Consider the following 15,848-nt stretch of genomic DNA (forward strand, 5'->3'; position numbering starts at 1 on the left):
GTCTTGCATGTCCCTGATTTCATGTAGTGGACGTTTCTGTCTGATGCTGTTCCTCATCGGATGCCATATTTCAGAGATATTGCTCCTCCCATGTGCCATGCTACACACCATATGGCAGCACACGGGGCACATACTGCTCCATATAGAGCTGCATGGAGCCTGCAACGTTATATACTGTAAATGTGGTCATATTGGTCGCCACTGAAATTCATCTTGAAATTTGTGAATATCATTTTTTATAAGACAGACTTGGGAATTATATTTACATTTTTCCTAGAATTAATTGTATTGTAGTAATAATTAGTGTTGGGCGAGCATGCTCGGCACATCGCGGTGTTCGGCCGAATATCGAGCGTGTTCAAGCGCGACGCTCGAGTCCTAGTAGTAAGTATTCCTATACAGCATATTTTTATTTTATTTTTGTAATTGGCCATGCGGCTCTATAGTGTAATTGTTAACATTCTGGGATGTAATGTAGAAGGTTGTGAGTTTGAATCCTTTTCAGAAATAGAGGCTAAAGAAAATGTATATATTTTATATATTTTTTAGTTATTGTAAAAAATGTGTAATTACTAAATATATACAGTACAGACCAAAAGTTTGGACACACCTTCTAATTCAAAGAGTTTTCTTTATTTTCATGACTATGAAAATTGTAGATTCACACTGAAGGCATCAAAACTATGAATTAACACATGTGGAATTATATACATAACAAAAAAGAGTGAAACAACTGAAAATATGTCATATTCTAGGTTCTTCAAAGTAGCCACCTTTTGCTTTGATTACTGCTTTGCACACTCTTGGCATTCTCTTGATGAGCTTCAAGAGGTAGTCACCTGAAATGGTTTTCACTTCACAGGTGTGCCCTGTCAGGTTTAATAAGTGGGATTTCTTGCCTTATAAATGGGGTTGGGACCATCAGTTGCGTTGAGGAGAAGTCAGGTGGATATACACATTTGTATTGTGGCAAGAAAAAAGCAGCTAAGTAAAGAAAAACAAGTGGCCACCATTACTTTAAGAAATTAAGGTCAGTCAGTCGAAAAATTGGGAAAACTTTGAAAGTAAGGGCTATTTGACCATGAAGGACAGTGATGGGGTGCTGTGCCAGATGACCTGGCCTCCACAGTCACCGGACCTGAACCCAATCGAGATGGTTTGGGGTGAGCTGGACCGCAGAGTGAAGGCAAAAGGGCCAACAAGTGCTAAGCATCTCTGGGAACTCCTTCAAGACTGTTGGAAGACCATTTCAGGTGACTACCTCTTGAAGCTCATCAAGAGAATGCCAAGAGTGTGCAAAGCAGTAATCAAAGCAAAATTTGGCTACTTTGAAGAACCTAGAATATGACATATTTTCAGTTGTTTCACACTTTTTTGTTATGTATATAATTTCACATGTGTTAATTCATAGTTTTGATGTCTTCAGTGTGAATCTACAATTTTCGTGGTCATGAAAATAAAGAAAACTCTTTGAATGAGAAGGTGTGTCCAAACTTTGTCTGTACTGTATATATATATATATATATATATATATATACACACACACACACACACACACACACACACACATACACACACTGTATATATAGATAAAATCATACTTCTGATATATATGTATGTATAATATGTGGGAAACACCTACTGATATTTTAGCCATAATATATTTACATATATTACAATATATTATATATTCTAAATATATAATAATAAATGTAAATATATTATGGCTAAAAGCATATATATATATATATATATATATATATATAAATATATATATATATATATATATATATATATATATATAAATATATATTCAAAGGATAACTGTCATATTTTTTATTTTATTTGCTAGTTTATTACAGCTCGTCATGTATACCTGAGTTACTCTGTCAATGATTGTCAAAAGATCTGTAATTACCTTATAATAACAGCTTTTATTAATGTCCTCTGTCCCTTAAAAGACCGTTGCTATGGCTCATCTGTCTCTGGCTAGGAAGACAGAGGGGCGGTCCTTCACACTGCATGCCTGCATTAGGCTTCAGAGTGAGGAGGCGTGTCTCTCAGTAATCCAATCTGATTGGCTGCCAAGAAGCTGCTGGCTACAGCAAGTTTGTATGTGACCTGAGGGAATGCAGTTTTGGCCTCAGAGAACTGGCAGAGGAGCCATCTAGAGAAGATCCTCATAATGTAGGATTCAAAACAGCTGTAACTAAGGGGAAAACTCATGGAAAACAGTGGTAAGTGAAGAAACTAAAGATTGCTTTGTGCATAATGCTGCTGCAGCAGTAACATATGCTAAAATTGTTTTGTTTTTTTGTTATGAAAATATTTCTGTTATCCTTTAAATTAAATTTAGCCTCTATTCCTGAAGGGATTCAAACTCACAACCTTCTACATTACAGCCCAGAATGTTAACCACTACTATAGAGCTACATGGCCAGTAACTTAAAAAAATAAAAAAATATGAGACTTCTGCTGTATAGGAATACTTACTAGTAGTAAGTATTACTATACAGCAGAAGTCTCATAATTTTTTTTATTTTTAGTAACTGGTCATGCAGCTCTAGTGTAGTGGATAAGATTCTTGGCTGTAATGTAGAAGGTTGCGAGTTTGAATCCCGACAGAAAATACTGACTAAATTAGATTTAAATACACTGGGTGTCCCCAAGCACTGACTTCATATATGGACATAGCTACAGTACATATTGAGTCAGAGCAGGGACTCCTAAGCTGAACTAGAGTCCCAACACCCTCCCCTCATCAGAGTAGGAGGTGCCTGGTTTAATGCTTAGGTTCTCCCATTGACTTCCATTGTGCTCGGGTGCTCTGTAGTGAGCACACAAGCACTTTGATGCTTGACCAACGCTAGTAATAATAATATACTTGTAATACACATCGGTGGAGATTTTTCAATGAGAGGTCACAGTCCATAAGATTATACAGAGAAAAGCGGCACTAAGCGCTGCTTATCTATTTCTTAAATTGCAGTTTGTCACTGCTCATGTTTATAGAAAATTATTTTTGTGTCAACCATTGACTTCACATAAAGAGATTCCCCCGATTCTACAAATAAATTTTTCAGTAGCTGCTGCATCACTTCGTAATACACACCTCAGCTGCTGCAGAACTTCATAATACACACCTCAGCTGCTGCAAAACTTTATAATACACACCTCAGCTGCTGCAGAACTTCATAATACACAACTCAGCTGCTGCAGAACTTCATAATACACACCTCAGCTGCTGCAAAACTTTATAATACACACCTCAGCTGCTGTAGAACCTCAAGATACACACCTCAGCTGCTGCAGAACCTCAAGATACACACCTCAGCTGCTGTAGAACCTCAAGATACACACCTCAGCTGCTGCAGAACCTCAAGATACACACCTCAGCTGCTGCAGAACCTCAAGATACACATCTCAGCTGCTGTAGAACCTCAAGATACACACCTCAGCTGCTGCAGAACCTCTTAATATACACCTCAGCTGCTGCAGAAACTCATAATACACACTTCAGCTGCTGCAGAACCTCATAATACACACCTCAGCTGCTGCAAAACATTATAATACACAACTCAGCTGCTGTAGAACCTCAAGATACACACCTCAGCTGCTGCAGAACCTCAAGATACACATCTCAGCTGCTGTAGAACCTCAAGATACACACCTCAGCTGTTGCAGAACCTCATAATATACACCTCAGCTGCTGCAGAAACTCATAATACACACTTCAGCTGCTGCAGAACCTCATAATACACACCTCAGCTGCTGCAGATAATAATACACATTTCAGCTGCTGCAGAACCTCATAATACACACCTCCACTGCTGCAGAACTTCATAATACACACCTCAGCTGCTGCAGAACCTCATGATGCACACCTCTGCTGCTGCAGAACTTTATAATACACACCTCCACTGCTGCAGAGCCTCATATTACACACCTCAGCTGCTGCAGAACTTCTTTATAAACGTTATAAGAATGTTTTATTTCTATTAAGAAAAAAAGGACAGAAATCTTCCTCTTATTTATTCACAAAGAGGTTCTGCAGCAACCGACACACATGATAAGTAATACTGTATTCCATACTATAAATTGTAACGGTTAGTTTTCTTTACATGTATCAATGCAGTCAGTCTGCAGCTTTGTAGACGTTACATGGTTGCAGACCTCTGAGGCGAGCTATAATGTGCACATTATATCTTATTATTATTCAGTAAGGCAACGTTCACAGATACGACTGGGTTTTTGTGGATTTGATGTGTACTCATTCATTTCAATGGGTCCGCCAAAAACGCGGAAAGCACACCGTACTCTGTATGTCTGTTCCATTGCCCTGCAAAAAAAGATGGAGCATGTCCTATTATTGTCCACTTTGCAGACAAGGACAGGTATTGTTACAATGGATCTGCAAAAAGCGGTTGCAACACAGATGTCACATGGACGCCATCTGTATTTTTTGCGGATCTTTGTTTTGCGGACCGCAAATTACATACGGTCTTGTGAATGCACCCTATTACCATGGATGGAGCTCACTCTTGAGTATGCTCTCCACCTCAGTGAACATTTCTGTATACCATAGGTTAGGGCTCATTCAGCCGGCCATAAGTGTTTTGCGGTCCGCAAATTGCAGATCCGCAAAACTCGGATACCGCATGCCTGCGTTCAGCATTCAGCAGAACGCACAGGGCCAGAGCTATATAGAAATGCCTACTCTATATTATGCTGTATATTATTTGCAGGAACAAGGAATGGGTCTGCACCCGTTCCACAAAATTGCCGAACGGATGCGGACCCGTACATGAGCCCTTAATATTACATGTCAGTCCCGGCTCCGGTCCGTGTTGTAAGCCATGATGATAGGTACAGAGAGGCCGGTGTATAACATGTCAGACGCCGCTCTATGACCAGATGACCCAACGCCCCCGTGGACACCCACTCCCCTCACTGTGCGGGTATAGATTATCTTCCACTTCCTACATGTCTTCTGGATTCCGCTCCTAGCCATCACCCGCGCTGGTCAGGAGATACAGCTGTCAGGTGACACTCAACAGATGGCAATGGCCGATGCTTCATCCGCTGCGACATCTGAGCTGAAGACTCTAATCCCGTCATGTAACTGATTCTCTTCGTGTCAGACATGTAAAGAGCAGATAGTATTCTCTCGTGTCATTCTACAGTTATCTGTGAAATGCCGCAGACTTTAGAAAGAATAAAAAAACTCCCAGTAAATAAAAGTCCTTATTTTGCCCCATTATGTCCACCAGTTCTATTCCACTGTACATTAGATCTATCTCTTTCTGGGAAACTTGGTTGACAACCCATAGGAGCCCAGGTAGGGGTCAGAGAAAGGTTGTCAGATCATTCTTCCTGATGCAGAAAATAGTTACAAATGTTGCAGACTTTAAGGCGGTTCGCCGAGATTTCCATCTTGATGGCCTATCCTTAGGACAGGTTATCAATATAAGATTGTCGGGGGATCCGAATCCTGGCACTGCTGTTTGAAGAAGTCACCCTGCTCAGCGGAGCTCTGGTCAGCTCTGCAGCCTCCTCACAGCTTACCAAGCACAGCGCCGTACATTGTATAGTGGCTGTGCTTGGTATGGCAGCCAGTGGCGTAGCGTGTGTTGCCAGCACCCGGGGCATGCCAAGTATTGCGCCCCCAACCTGTGGCCATGTCCTTTTTTACAGATAATGTAGTAGATGTCACCTGCAGTCCTATGTAACACCACAGATAACATGGTGATAACTCTCTGTGTACAGATAATGTAGTAGATGGGTGTGAGCCCCCAGAATTCAGAACACGCACAGTGTGACCTGAAGTCTGGGGCCAGGATGCGGCAGTGTGGGCCAAATTCTATATCCTATACCCTCCTATCACTACAGAACATACAGGGTAATACAGCGCCCCATACCTCTTACATCCAGGGTAATACAGCCCCATACCTCTTCCATCCAGTGACGTCTCTTTGATGTAGATGTTCTCTTTCCTCATCTTCTCCTTTCAGACCTTCAGACCAGACACCATTTTTCAGCCATTTCTCGTCTCTGCAGTTTGACAAACAAAATCTTAGTTTACTACTTTTCCATCATCCTCCCATCTTCTGAACAAATCATCCTACCACCCCCAATACTGTGCCGCTGTGCCCCCTAATATTATACTGCAGGAACAGATAAACCCCCTGATAATAGCAGTACCATGCAGATAGTGCCCTTCAATAATTATTGGCACACAAAATAACTGCGCCCAGCAAATCGTGCCCCTGACACTAATAGTGTAAACATAACGTCCCCCAAAAATAACTGTGGTAAGCTGATACTGTGCCAAGGTGCCCCCATAGTAATAGTGCTCCTACAGTGCCCCCAACATGTCCCCACTGTGCCCCAGAAATAATAATGCTCCCATAATACCCATACTAGTAATCATGTTCCTCATAGACCCCCGGTAGTAATAAAGCCCACCATAATGCCCCCTACTAGTAATAATTTTCCATATAATGTGCCAGTGCAAAAAATACCCAATTTTAATGCCCCCAGTTGAGCTAATGTCCTCATAGTGCCCCCATAATATGCAAGTATAAAATACCCCTATATAGTGCCGCCAGTAAATGCCCCCATAGTGCTCCTCTCCCCCCTTCCTTCTAGTGAACCCCATAATTTACCAGTATAAAATGGCCCATATATATTGCCCCAGTAGATGCCTTCAGTGTCCCCCATAATTTGCAAGTATAAAATACCCCTTTTTAGTGCCCACCATAGATGACCCCATCGTACTCCTCTCTCCCCCCTTCCCCATAGTACCCACCATATTGTTTCCCAGTATAAAATGCCCCTATACAGAGCCCCCCATATAAAATACCCCTTCTTTATGGCCTCAGTAGAAGCCCCCATAGTGTTCCTCTCCCCCCTTCCCCATATAAAATACCCCTTCTTTATGGCCTTAGTAGATGTACCCATAGTGCCACCCAATAATGTGCCAGTAATAAGTGCCCCATAGTGCCACCCAATAATATGCCAGTAAAAAGTGCCCCCATAGTGCCCCCAATAATGTGCTAGTAAAAAGTGCCCCCATAGATGCCCCCACAGTGCCCCCTAATAATGTGCCAATAAGAAGTGCCCTCATAGATGACCCCAAATAATGGTGCCAGTAAGAAGTGCCCCCATAGATGCCCCCACAGTGCCCCCCAATAATGTGCCAATAAGAAGTGCCCCCATAGATGACCCCCAATAATGGTGCCAGTAAGAAGTGCCCCCCATAGATGACCCCCAATAATGGTGCCAGTAAGAAGTGTCCCCCATAGATGACCCCCAATAATGGTGCCAGTAACAAGTGCCCCCATAGCGTTCCTCTCCATATTGTACCATATAAAAAAATTAACATTTATACTTACCTCCATGAGGCTGGCAGCGATGCGATGCAGGCCTCTTCCTGCCTGTGCCCTGCGCTGTACGGCTCAGGCGGTGCGATGACGTCACCGCGCCGCCTGCACCGACCTCTGATAGGCTGCAGGCCTAGTGCCTGCAGCCTATCAGAGGAACGGGGAAGAGAGACGCCTCTCCCTCCCCTGCCCCGCTGCAGCACTTCCATCTGTATTGCTGTCCTGAGGACGATGATACAGATGACTATGGAGATGAGCACTTCCACAATGGAAGTGCTTATCTCTCTGTGCCCTGACGCCGCCCCCCACTTGTCACCAGGGCCGCGCCACCTGAGGCGATCGCCTCACCTCGCCTAATTGGCAGTGCAGCCTTGCTGGTGCCCCCTGCAGTTTTGTACCCGGGGCAATGGCCTCCCGACCCCCCCACGCTATGCCACTGATTGCAGCTCAGGCCCATTCCCTTCACAGGCCATGTGGCCAATGAACACATCATCACTGGCTTAGGAAGCACCTCGGCCTCTTTAAACAGCTGACTGGGGGGGTAACAGGCGTCAGACCCCCACTGGCCAGATATTGATGATAGGCCAATAATATAAAAATCCCAGATAACCCCTTTAAATGTATTTATTTATTCATTCATTCATTTCCGTAAGTTTCCATTTAGTTTGTTGCAGCTGTTTATTTAATGTGCAGAGGTGCATTAAAATACAGATGTAGTTAAAGTTTGCTACATCTGTATATAGCCGCAGCTAGAGATGAGCGAGGTTTTTCAACAAGAAATTTAATCCATTACGAATTACTTTGTAACGAATCGCATTCCATTGTATGAAGTGGGTGCTGTGATTGCGCCGCTTCTATCATTTAACACCTCAGATGCCGCGCTCAACGCTGATCATGGCCTATCAGGGGGTTAGGCCGTCGTTGCCATCCTGATTAAACTCGACAATTCTATATATTTTTTTTACCTTCATTTCAGGAAAAACTGATTCTTTACCACGAAGCACCAGGAAATTTGCATTTGTGGCAAATCAAATATTTCCTGAAATTCTGATCGAATTCCACTTCGTTAACTTCGATTCGCTCAACACTAGCCGCACTGTATGGAAACAGACATGGAAGATTTCTTAATCCAGACATCTTATGCTAGATTTACACGGCCCGATATTCGGGCCCATACTTAGGAGCGAATGTTCCTACAAATGCTCATTTTCCATAATCTGCCCGTCTAAAGGTGCTCGTTCATCGGGCGAAATGAGCGGAGGTGCAGACACCTCAATCATTGCTCCTGGGCAGCAGATCGTCCTGTCTAAACATCACTCTGCTGCCCAGGAGCCATGATTTTGTATGGGGATGAGCGATCTCAGTAGTGATCGCTCATCCTCATACTGCGGAGGAGATCGCTGCATGTAAATACAACGCTTCACCTCCACTTTAAGGCTACATGCACACGACCGTGCCATTTGCAGCCCAGATGCGGACTACAAAAATTTAGAAAGGCAGGACCATAACGGCAGATACTAGGACAAAAAAGCTAAAGAAATCCGGTCATTTTACCTGACTAAATATATTTAAAGAATTGTCTGCAATTAGAATAAAGGGTCTTTTTTTCAGAAATAGCGCCTGGTCTGGTTTTGCAACATTCCAGTAAATAAAGTTGAGCTGCACTACCAGACACAGCCTATTGATGGCGGTGGGGGGAGGGTGTCAATATTTCTGTCAGGAAAACAAGATTCCAATCCCTGGCAACTCTTTTAAAGGGGTTGTCTCACAAAAAATATTCCACATTTTGCAAACCAGCACCGGGATCAGAATAGTTTTTTTTTTAACTGCATGTAATAGAAAAATGTTGCATAGCTACGGAGTTATTCACTGATTTATGTATAGCGCCACCTGCTGTTTGTTCCTTTTCTAGCTTCTCTTTCCTTCTCACTGAGATGGAGGCACATGCTCAGTTCCATCCTTCAGCTGCCACCAGCTGCAGCAGAAAGGACACACCTTCTAAACTGCCAGCTTGAAATACATTTAGCAGAGCAAATGAAGCAATGAATGGGGAGATCTCCGGATCCCTGAAAGGTTAGTAAATAAAATGAGAATGCTTGGACTGGGAGAAAACGTCTGTATGTGGGTAAGTAACTGGCTCAATGATAGAAAACAGAGGGTGGTTATTAATGGCACACACTCAGATTTGGTCACTGTCACTAGTGGGGTACCTCAGGGGTCAGTACTGGGCCCTATTCTCCTCAATATATTTATTGATGGTCTTGTAGAAGGCTTGCATAGTAAAGTATCAATTTTCGCAGATGACACTAAACTGTGCAAAGTAATTAACACTGAAGAGGACAGTATACTGTATATATACTACAGAGGACAGTATACTGTATATATATACTACAGAGGACAGTATACTGCTACAGAGGGATCTGGTTCAGCAGTTCATCCCCATAAGTAAATGGGCTACAATACTCCCGACACCCCGTCGATCTACTGTTTGAAGAGCCTGTGGGATCTATTGAGTGCCATAGCCTCTTCCTAGGCCAGTGACGTCACATTCATTGGTCACATGACCTAGGCGCAGTTCAGTCCCATGCAAATGAATGGGGCTGAGAAGCAATACCAAGCACAGCCACTATCCAATGGACGGCACTGTGTTTGGAGGAGCTGCGAGGAGGCAGTGGCCCTCTCTGGAGTGCTGCAGCCTCCTCAAACAGCTGATTGCCAGGGGTCCCGGGTGTCAGACCCCCGCTGATCTGATAGTATAGACCTGTCTTGAGGATAGGTCATCAATATCAAAATCCCCGAAACCCCCTTTAAGGAATAGATTGATTAATAATGCATAAATTGTAAATTTCTATGGATACCAGCAACATGAAAATTCTATTTTTACAATTGTTTTTTGGGCACAATAACAGAATGTATTTGGATATTTTTCAAATCCGCTTACCCGTTCATTTTCAGTATTCATAAATGTCAGCAATTTTAATTGCATTTCAGACAACGTCAATACCGAATATCCGCAGGAAGCCGCTCGTTCGTCAAGTTTAGCACGGACTTAGGGTATACAAGTTTAATGGGTTAAACAGCAAAATGGTGGTTAAAAAACGGGCAGAAATATTTCCAAACACAATTTACCGATTTGATCTATGACCGTAGTCTGGGAATTTACCGGCGCTCGCGTTGCGCTCACCGTTCTAACACATTGCCAATTAGGTTCCTGCATATGTTAGACTAATTGATTTATATGGCTTTCTCCTTCGAGGTGGACGCACGATTGCTGGAAAATAATAGTCAGTCGTAATGTAAATAGTCTCTGGGGGACGGTGGAAGAGTCAGGCGGAAATAGATGTTTTCTCTCATGGATGATTCTGTTTTCCAATTCCATAGCAGTGAAATAGGCAGCGTATCATATGTCATTAGTATTTTATCACTTCAAACTATAATTGGAGGAAAAAGGACTATTTTGCTTTTCACTGCAATTTTAGCTCTGGAGAAGTAACCATTATCTGTCGAGACTGTGATCTAAAAAATCAAAAAGGAAAACATGTATGCACTTTATAAACTAAGCACAAGTCGAAGCTTTCAAAAATCTATCCTACCGCAGCGCCCGCTGCCCCATGTGGGTGTAATTAGGGTGATTTTCATGGATTTTGGCAAAATAGAAAGAACATTAGGGAAAAAAAGATTGTATATTGGGGAAAAACACATAATAGTACATATAATAGATCACATAAAAAGAATGAATATAGGATCGACTAGTGAAGCACCGGCTTCTTTTTGGAAACAAGCCAATGCAAAGATGAGGTGATCGGCTAGGCTGCATCTTGTCTCTCTGCGTCTAGGCTTACATTTCCCCATAGCACTGTTTTCTGGTCCACAGAGAAAGGTTCTAAGAAGGGGATGCCCTTTTATAAAGACCTAATGGGGTGTATGGAGAGGGGTTTATATTGTGAGGCAGCTCCTTTCATAAGGTAGATGTATGATTACGGTAAAGCAAAGGAGAATATTAACCTATACCTATTGAATAGACCCCAAACTTGAACTTCCAAGGCACGAGTGAAGTTAAAGGGGTTTTGCCATCACATACAATGAGGGCATATCGCTAGGATATGCCACCATTGTCTTATAGGTGCAGGTCCCACCTCTGGGACCCGCACCTACAACGAGAATGGAGCAGGCAAATTAATGGAGGGTGCACTGTGCATGCGCAGCCGCCCTGCATTCATTTCAATGGGGCCGCTGAAAATAGCCGAGCTCTGGCTTAGCTATTTCCATCTACCACATAGAAATTTGTGGGAGCAGGTGCTGCGCGTGCGCGGTGCGCTCCTATTCACTTGTATAGGAGCAGCGGGGTCCTCTAGCCACAGCCACGGAAGTGACGCAATCTGATAATTGCTCAAAATAAAAGACCTATATTTATATTTTATTACCTTTCTTTTTCTGATGGATCAGAAGAATGGAAAGTTAAATAGTGATGTGAACTCTTATTAGGGACTGTAACCATCAAGTTGCATGCCTACTAGAGACTGTAACCACCTAGTTGTGCGTCTTTTAGAGACAGTAATCACCAAGCTTTAAGTTGTGTGACACACTTTGTAGCCATTGCATTTTTTTCCCCCAGTTGGAGTAAAGTTCTGTTCCTTAGAACTTTGCTGTGTCCACCTCCATTATTGCACCGTCCTTGGATAGGGTACCATTTCAGGAACACATCTGTAGATAGATAGATGGTTGAAAAACCATAGAGTTATGATTAGCTTCAGTCAATAGAGGTTTTATTTTGCACAGCTCCATGAGATAATTACAAATCTGCATGTAAAATGTTAATTTCCCAGAAAGGCCTCATTTATAACCACTCCGTATTAACTCTGATCACATTATAAATGAGCTCTCACTCTTCTCTCCATGAAAATGATAAATATTGTCGCACGTTCCTCACTCTCCCCTCTGAACTGTAATCATTTCCCATTTCCAAATCACTCCTACAATAAGAACGTATTTATTATTTGTGCTGAGGCTTCCAGCCACATTTTATAGGAAGAGAATTTTACCAGTAATCCCTTTGCTAATGAAATAAAAAGTGAAAGGATTGAAGAGCAACTGTGGGAGGAAAAGAAATTGAATTAATTGCTTCTGCAAACAAAAGTGGTTCGTAAAAGGAAAAGTTCAGTCTGTGTGCAGTGACCAGGAACGGGTTTGCTGACTGCCACTTTTAGTGCAGTGGCCGGGTCAGGTTGATAATATCCTGTATTCGTCGTGACGCCAATTGCAGCATGCGCAGGGTACTATCCCAGAGCCCTTCCAAGGTGTTACAAGGCACGTCCCAGATTAGGAATGCCAGAGTGGTGTAATGGCCTATAACGGTGTCTCCTACCTGGCTCACTTGCAATAAATTTGAGTGTAGTGATAGTAGGAGTAATAGAGGGATTTTGCTGAAGAAATTATGTTTAGACCTTTAGAAGAAGTTCAAACGTTTATTTGCTTGAAGTAACTTTCATCCTAGCAGTATACAGCTTTGTTCTCTTGGTTCCAGCAGGTTTTGGCAATCTTTGGCAGGAATGAATACTTCTGCTTTTAATGTGGAGCTTGCAGGATAAACATCTGCTTGGTAGCTCTGTAACTATGGCAGGATTAGCTTCTGCATCTATCTATAACTTCTGCTGTGTGGGGACAGACTAGCTGAGGAGGAATTGGATTCTCCTAGGACTCTGGACTTATTTCACAGATGGATTCTCAGGGGATGCTTTCTTCCTGGAACTCTGGAGGTTGCCTGTAGTTTCTGCTTTCCTCATCAAGCTGAGCTGAAGGTGCTCAAGCTGGGTATATGCCCAAGTCTCAGCCGAGACTGGGTCCTTGCTGTCTTCCCTATGCAGGGGAGCTCCACATACACACACCCTACCCCTAGCAGGGGGTGGGCTACACTCCTCTCTAACCCTTGCTGCAGGATGTGGGACCAGCCCACCTCTCCACAGACGGGGAGCTGAACTGGAATAACCCATTCCAGCTTAGATTCACTAAACACTAAACTATACTTGTACCTGCCAATGTGTTGCTACCACCTACTGGTAACCAGGCAAATTACATGAAAATTGCTTTTAACATAGTTTTGTATGCACATTTGTGGAAGACATAATGTAAATTATATCTGGTGACAGTATAAAGGCTCCTAGAAGATAGTAGTGAGGTAGAGGAGTGTAGTCATGCAACTCTGGGGTTACATGTGCACCTACTGTAGTTACTGATCCAAGAAGAAATGTGAATCCAGGTGAAATTGGTTTTATAGCGCTCATACAGTATATGTAAAAAAAGAACAATAGAAATGTTGGTGACACTTTTTGGTGTAATTTTTTTATTCTCACTCAGAGTCACAGTGGGATTGATGGATGTGCTTTCTATAAGAGGTATAATATGCTTGATGGTTTCCTGGGGCTTGATTCTCTTTAAGAGGTCCACAGGCTACACAAAGACATAATTAAAGTTAAAGAGAAGTGCAGTTGCAGAACTAGTAGCAGTCTGCTGCTGGGGCCTGGAGGACTGTACAACCCATCAAAAACCTCCAGGATCAGGTTGCACCGGAGATGTCTGACAACTGTTACCCGAATCTTCTATGCCAGGTCTAAGGGCAGTTAATGCCTACCATGGCATGTTGGACCTAGTCAGCTTCCAGTGCTGGCCACATGCCTGTTAGCCTAGTTCCCCGTACCTGTGATTCTGTCCCCACAAGCAGGTATGGGTGCTGGGCTTCTTCACTGCTTCCCGCTGCTGCACGCTGTTCTGACAGGCCCGAGCAGTGGGGTTCTTAGTAGTGGTCTCCATTCCTGTCACCAGCATTGCCCTCCTGGCTCTAAACAGAGCTTGCATTCTGGCTCAGAGTTCCTTGTGTGTAGTGTGTGTGCGGGCATGTCTCTCCTCCCTTTGTGAGGCAGCCTGCGCACACCATCTATCTTCCCCTGCCTTTAGCTGGTCTGCAGGAGATATTTAAAGGCCCCTCCTTCTACAGGAAGGCACCTTAGCAACTTAGGTTCCTAGTTAGTCTAGTTTCATGTTTGTCCTAAGGTGTTCTGTTGGTTCTTGTCATTTTGTGTATCGGACTTTGTATTTATAATGTAATTTGTAATTACAACAAAAAGATTTACAGACTTTGCCTGATTGCTGCTTGCCCTGCCCCTCATCTACGTTTATGAACTGTCACGATGCGGTGTGGGAGGGAGACTTGTGAAAAGCAACTTGTACGGCAGGTAAGAACCCAGAACAACTAGGACTTTCCTGTTGCAGCAACACACCAGAAACTGCCTGGACCCCCATGCTAACCAGATACATGATGGCACCATGGAGAGCTGCTCACTGACTTATAGTTCCCCCTCCGGGGAACCCTCTCACCGAAAGCATAGACAGACAGGGAAACATCTAGCATCCATGCAGGACAATACACACAACAACAGTCCAGACATGGAACAACAACTAGACATACAACAGACCCTGAACATAACCCACACCAAACATATACAAGGGAAGGTAGGGTAAAATACATAGAAACACAGGGATGACATTGATGTCAGACTATGGGGCCCTCACACTGGACATATGGAATATCCAGGAAAGGAGTAAGGCTCTAGCACCAACCAAGGCTGGAATTCCAATGACCTCAATCTCACAGCAACAAGATAAATAGAACCTACACAGAGAATTGCCAGACCGCTTATGCTATTCAAAATCTTTATTACAAAAAATCACAAATATTTGCATGATTAAACATAAAAACAATACAGTGCAGGAGATAAAAACGACATCACTGGAGGAGATCTACAGCGGATCTAAGTCCATAAGTATTCAACATGATTTTCACTTTTTTACTTTTTTAAAGTGCATGTGCAGCAAAATGACAAATAAATGTATGACAAATCTTAAATAAGTCTTTGGACATTTACCCATGCTGTTTCTCCTCCAGGATGGCGCCAACCCCAACGCGCGTTTCGGCGTACCTTCGTCTGGGGGTAGCGTCATCACTGGAGGACCCGGTTTATATACAGATACTGTCCAATCAATACGCACCATCCATTGCTGGTTTAGCCGCATCATTGCGATCGCGCCGAAAAACACGCCCTTACATTGAGCGCCGGCGCTCAAGGAAACCATGTGATTCCGGCCGGTCACATGACCTTGTCGCATCCGAGTGGTCTCAATGAATCCACTGGTTTCTCCTCATTTCTTTAATATGGGGCTTATGGGTCTCCACACCCAAAGGGGTTTTTGTTTAGTTGGGGCAGTGGTCGTAACAATGCCTCTGTAAACTGAAGCCCTCAGTCTTTTTTTCTCCAATTGTTTTAACCCTGCTGACAGGGGCTCTTTAATGCTTCTGTCCTAAACAATTCACGTTATTTGACAAGGTTCAGTGGAAAATTGAGGCTCCTGATGTACAGGCTCAGTCGAATCCTTTAGGTGCAGATATATCCCCTGGACATACTGCATACAGAA

The sequence above is a fragment of the Bufo gargarizans genome, chromosome 7, assembly GCF_014858855.1.
Source record: "Bufo gargarizans isolate SCDJY-AF-19 chromosome 7, ASM1485885v1, whole genome shotgun sequence".
NCBI lineage: Eukaryota > Metazoa > Chordata > Amphibia > Anura > Bufonidae > Bufo > Bufo gargarizans.